Raw genomic sequence first — 6,069 nt, 5'->3', positions numbered from 1 at the left:
GTTGTTCAAACGTAATCGAATTATTAAAATAATAAATATTTATTCCGTTAGGTACACTTGACTTGAAAAATATACAATCATTGTAATAAACATATTACCATTGAGTATATATTATATATACTCGTTTGTAAGTATATTTATGTTTTACATTCGAATTTTCACACTAGTATTTTGTTCACCAGCTTGTATGAACTGCTATCGAAAAATTTTTTCCAAGCCATATTTATAACCCTTGTGTATAAATAAAACCACAGGCCTGTTTTATGTACAAATTTTCTGAAGCCTTTATTGAACTTTTTTCCAATTTTTTTCACTGAGTTGTTCCAAATATTTTCCTGAGTGTCACCACGTCACCCGATATTTAATTTTTTTGTCTGAGAGGGTGGTGTGGGGGGGGGGGGTTTGCATTGTATTTAAAGGTTACGGGCTTTTAGGGTATCATTTAAATAATTTAATGATTTTTTTTCACAAAGTTGTTCCAAATACCGTAATTTTATTTATAATTATATTCCTATATAGCTGAATTATATAAATTGCTTTACGAAAAAAATTAGTTTCAAATTTTACACTACTGTACCTATAACGATTAATTATATTTATTTTCTTTATGACTTTATGTATATTATCGAGATACATTGATATACCGCATTTTAGGTGTGTTCAATTTTTTCCCGGACGAAGTCGGATGATACAGAAACTTAATATATTGTATTAGACATCGTACACAGATAATACGACAAATTTGTTTCACATTAAACATTTCAATTAGGTAACTATATATTATTATTTCAAATTCGTCTATGTGTACTGCTAATATTATTACAACAATATCAAGCATCCGGTAGTATAAGGAACGCGTATACCCTGTAATTTAGTGTTAGAAGTGTTAATTAATATATCCTGAAGTCTGAAATTAGTTAATTAATTTTTGTATTTATTCAACTGTATAATTGAGTTTTGATTAATGGGTGCGTTGTACAATTGATAGTGACGTCAATATTTAATAATTAATTGCGTAAAACAATGAATAAGTACAATAATTACTCAGACCCGAGGAGACGCCATTGAGTATTTGAAAGGTGTTCATCAGGCTGTTTGCATTCGATTAAGAAGTTATAAATGATCATTAAACACTTGTTGTATGAACAATATACAATTTTTTCCCCCTTGAAACGATGAGTATAAAATACTGTTATTTTGTAATACAAATAAAATCTGAAATGTTTAATTTGCATAATTTATTATACTAAATAATAATAAAAAAAAAAATGTTTTGAATATTAACCTAATATTAACCTAACAAGTGACAATGCTGTTCAAAGTCCATTCTCTCAATTCGTGTGATTTTAAATGTTTGACATACGAGGAATTGTAAATGCGTAAATAGGTTTCGCGTTGTAATCACATTCAATTAGTTTAGCTTTAACCGTCAGAATAAAAAATTAACGATCGATCCAATATACCTGTTCCCTGTACCCTAAATAATTCACTTTACTACTAGTGGTTCGAATTGAATTGTTTTTAATCATATTTTGATAGTGTTTATTATAGGAAAGAAAAAAACATAACATGATATAACTTTTATCATTTTATACGTACTTTTACGGTAAGTGCTTACTGCTTACATTTTTAAATGATCATTATTTCTAGGATATTTAAAGCACTTAATATTTTTACTTATTTCAATAAAAATTCGTTTTGTTGAATTGTGTACAACATTTTATTTGGTTGTACGAATGTAAAGGTACATAATATTTTAATATTAATTTGTAATCTGTTGTAAATAAAATATTACAGAGTGTTTTTTAAAAGAAAAAAGTTGTAAAAGTTGGTTTTTAGTGGTCTTTCAGCTTTCTGTTAAAAACTCACACGTAAAATGCAGAAATACTTACGCTATACAAATATGATGGAAACCAAATTACTACTTAACATTTAATAGCATTGGAAAACACAAAAGTATGAATACTCGGTGAAAAATTGCTATCTTATATTCTTTTTTCGTACTTTTGGATTTCTATGTACATTGTTAATTTTGAACGTTAAATCGAGGAAACACAAAATATAATCAATACCGTTTGGCTAACGACAATTATTAAATAATTCTTAGACGGACCGTCATATAATATGAATTCGTAAATTATTCATATTATTATACTTTGAAAACTACTCTATAAATAATAAATGCGTATAGGATTTGTATAATTAATTTGCCGTTGAATGGTTGTATTTAATATTATTCAATATATGTATTATTGCGTGCCTATTATATAATATATATGTGTATGCATAATACATATTTACAATAAACCGTGATTTGATAATGTATTGAATATTCTGTTGAGTTGTAAATTTATTATTTGAAATATAATATTACAAGACACGTACAATACTCGGTCGATTAAAATGAATGATGCATCGCAATATGAACAACGACGGATATTATCGTGTGCGGTTCGTGCCAGAAGATTATCGGGGATTGAATAATTGCTCTCCGTTGCTTTTTTATTTTTTACTATTGTAAGTATATATTTTATCTACTTACCTATAGGTACTCTACTATATCAAAGTTTTTTTCCTTTTTATCAGTTCGATCTGTGAAATATCAGATTTTAGCCAAAAAAAAAATAAACACCTTCAATAAAAAATAAAATACAAGCAAAACTTATTTGGGTTTATTTCTTATACTATTATAACAGTTATGTAAACATTAAAATGTATACTTCTTTATATTATACCTAGTCAATACATACATTATACTGATGAAACATAATCGTCAATTCTAATACAACAAGACAATTCGACAACATATACGTATTTTGGAATATTTTGTATGATATGCATTATTCAATTTCGTACAATTGTGTTATCGTTTATATATTACACGAGCATGAGAGTTTATTATGGTAATTCAATTAAAATTTTTTCATTTTTCGTTATCGAGTTTATTTGTTTGAAGTGTACGCTTTTAAACAACATCCGTGTTGTCTTTGTCGTCCGGAAAAATTAACTAGCTGTTAAAATGCATGAAACTATATTTCCGTATTTCATACGCCTCTGTAGTCCTGCAGCTCTTTCAAGTTTTCACATTTTCATTACGTTCGTATGACGAAAAAAAAAAATGTATGCCACAATATATAACATAATGTCAACAAATGCACTCGAGATGTGAAGGGGATTTGTTATCTCATGTCCACGGCAATCAAAATCAAGGAACAGCGGTCGTGTTATATGGTAGCGAGGGGGTTGTAGTCTTACGGACATGTCTAATAATACCCACTCGAATTCGTTGTGGCGTTTTTGTGGCTCGTATATAATAAACAAAGCCGCCGCCGCTTTTCCCGGGGCTGTCATTCGAAAGACGAGCGTTTTACTAGGGAAGGAGGGGGGGGGGTCGTCTCACTCGTCGGCGATTTATGAAAAAAAAAAAAAAAGGAGAAGAAAACGAAAGTATAATAATTGGTATAGTAGTAGTAAATGACGCACTAGTACCTAGGTATATAATATTAGTTGCAGAAGTAATATCATATATATATAATATAATATAATAATATGATATGATATTATTATAGTATATTGTTATAGTGGAGAGGTCTACCCCTACGGTACAATAATAATAATATTGCGTATATACAACATACGGAGTGTGTGCATTGTGAATACGGGATTTAACTCTTCCGGTATATATATAATATACTTACCGTTGAATGCGACGGCGGCGGCGGTAAGGTCAAAAGTTTACCGGCCGTATACGCGCGCGGTATAAACCAGAGGACGTGTTCATTGTTCTGCGCCGTGGATATCCAAAAACAACTGACGTTTTGAGAAATTTATGGACAGACTATATGCGACTTCAAACCACTCCTATACGCCATTATCGGAACCGTTAATCAATCGTTCGGAGGACGGAGATGGGGTGGGTGGACGAGGGGCGGGTGACGGAGATACGAGTAAAAACCACGGACAAACAAAACAGGCACACGGGATATAGGATTCTTGGCAACAACAACTGAAAGTTTATTAGGTGTGTGTGTTTGTATATATATATATATTATATTATATTGTATGGACGGGATTCATCTAAATCGGACGAGATTCGGCTTAATGATAAACGCTCGCGTACCTCTGCGGTGCCTTTATAGATTTTTTTATTTTTTTATTTTTTTAATTTGATTTGAACCGTAGGTATAATGATATGAATACATCGTAATAATCGACACGACCGAATATTATATTTTAGTTGTGAGCCAAGACTTGCACAGCTTTAGTATACACTATATAGGCAGTGTGGGTACTCGTAAGTACCCCGCCGTCGTATTTTGGCCCATTTGAGAGATATCAATTGAAAAACATCATCATAGATAAATATAGACTTCAGACACGATCGTTTTTGACCGACACTGTGAGTATGTGAGTAAAATATTATTGTTGTATGAATCGTTCTCCCGAAGCAATTTACTGGATGTATGGAACATTAAATATACATACATATATGAACTGAATAGTAGACGAGAATTCGTACGAGTAGCTTCAATTCTGCAAATGAAATTTATTAAAAAAAAAACATAATTTCATTTTTAAGATCCTAAAATATTTATTAGTTGTGTGTGTTTGTATATATATATATAAGGACGGGATTCATCTAAATCGGACGAGATTCGGCTTAATGATAAATGCTTGCGTACCTCTGCGGTGCCTTTACAGATTTTTTTTTTGATTTTTTTTAATTTGAACCCTATAATAGGTAATATGAATACACCGTGCCGTAATAATCGACACGACCGCGAATATTTAGTTGTGAGCCAAGACTTGCACAGCTTTAGGATACACTAGGCCAGCGGATCCCAAATGGGGGGGGGGAATTCCCCCAGGGGAGAATTTAGAATTTTCCCGGGGGCAATATAGTGATGATGGAATTACGAAAATAATTATGTTATTTTATAATGTGTAAAATTGAAATCACTATACAAGTTAAATTTACTTATATTATTTATATTTTATATTAATATTTTTGTTTTATATACAATAATTTTATTTAGATTCTGAGCTAAGCGAGGAAGCTATGGGTTTTACAATGGTGTTTATTATTTTTTTTTTTTATGTATAACCTATATACAAAATTTCTACCAGAAGGAGTTCTTCGATTTCAACATATAGTACCTTATATTTTAGCAAATTGGATCAAGATGGTACTTTAGTGAGATCATTTTTCGATTTTATCAATAGTTATTTAATGTCACGGGAAAAACCACCGAAAAATTACGAAAAAACGCTAAAAATGGGATTTTAATTTCCAACGCTTTGTTTATTACCATAGAAACGAATAAAAAATTATAATATTATGTTAATTCAACTTATACCATATAATAAATAATTACAATATAAAATATCCAAACTGACTCCGCTCAGAATCGTTTTTCTTATGCAATGATATTATATCATTGAATTCAAGTCTAATATAATCCATTATACAATGACCCACTTGTAATCTACTGTACAGCAGAGCGATATCCACTTACCTGCTTTTTGTATTCTTAATATTATTACTTCATAAGTTGATATATAATACATTTTTAAAATGATGAAAATGATGAAAATAACAAAAGTAAATTGGTAGTTGTTGTTTTTTGAAAAAAATCACCTAAAATCTATTTTAAGGGGAATGCGATTTTAGTAAATTTACAAGGGGGGCGTAGAATGAAAAAGTTTGGGAACTACTGCACTTTTCGTTCTCCTGAAACAATTTACTGAAAGTATTGTATACTTATTAAATATACATACATTTAATATATGAACTGAATAGTACACAACAATTCGTATAAGCGGCTTCAATTCTGCAAATGAGATTTATTGAAAAAAACCATAATTTAATTTTTAAGATCCTTTAATAATATTTAGTATAACATAAACTAATGTAACGTTACAATAACGATTTCACATTGATTAGATAAATATTTTAAGGAAAAATTAATATAACTTCAAGTAAAATTTAAGTATTATTTTGACAGTAAAAAATAATGAACGATAATCGGCGATATACCTAGTACAAAAAATATGGTATTTTTAATGCCT

This window comes from Acyrthosiphon pisum, chromosome A3 (assembly GCF_005508785.2).
Source record: "Acyrthosiphon pisum isolate AL4f chromosome A3, pea_aphid_22Mar2018_4r6ur, whole genome shotgun sequence".
Classification (NCBI taxonomy): Eukaryota; Metazoa; Arthropoda; class Insecta; order Hemiptera; family Aphididae; genus Acyrthosiphon; species Acyrthosiphon pisum.
The sequence above is the reverse complement of the archived record's forward strand: the minus strand, read 5'-3'. Positions refer to the sequence as shown.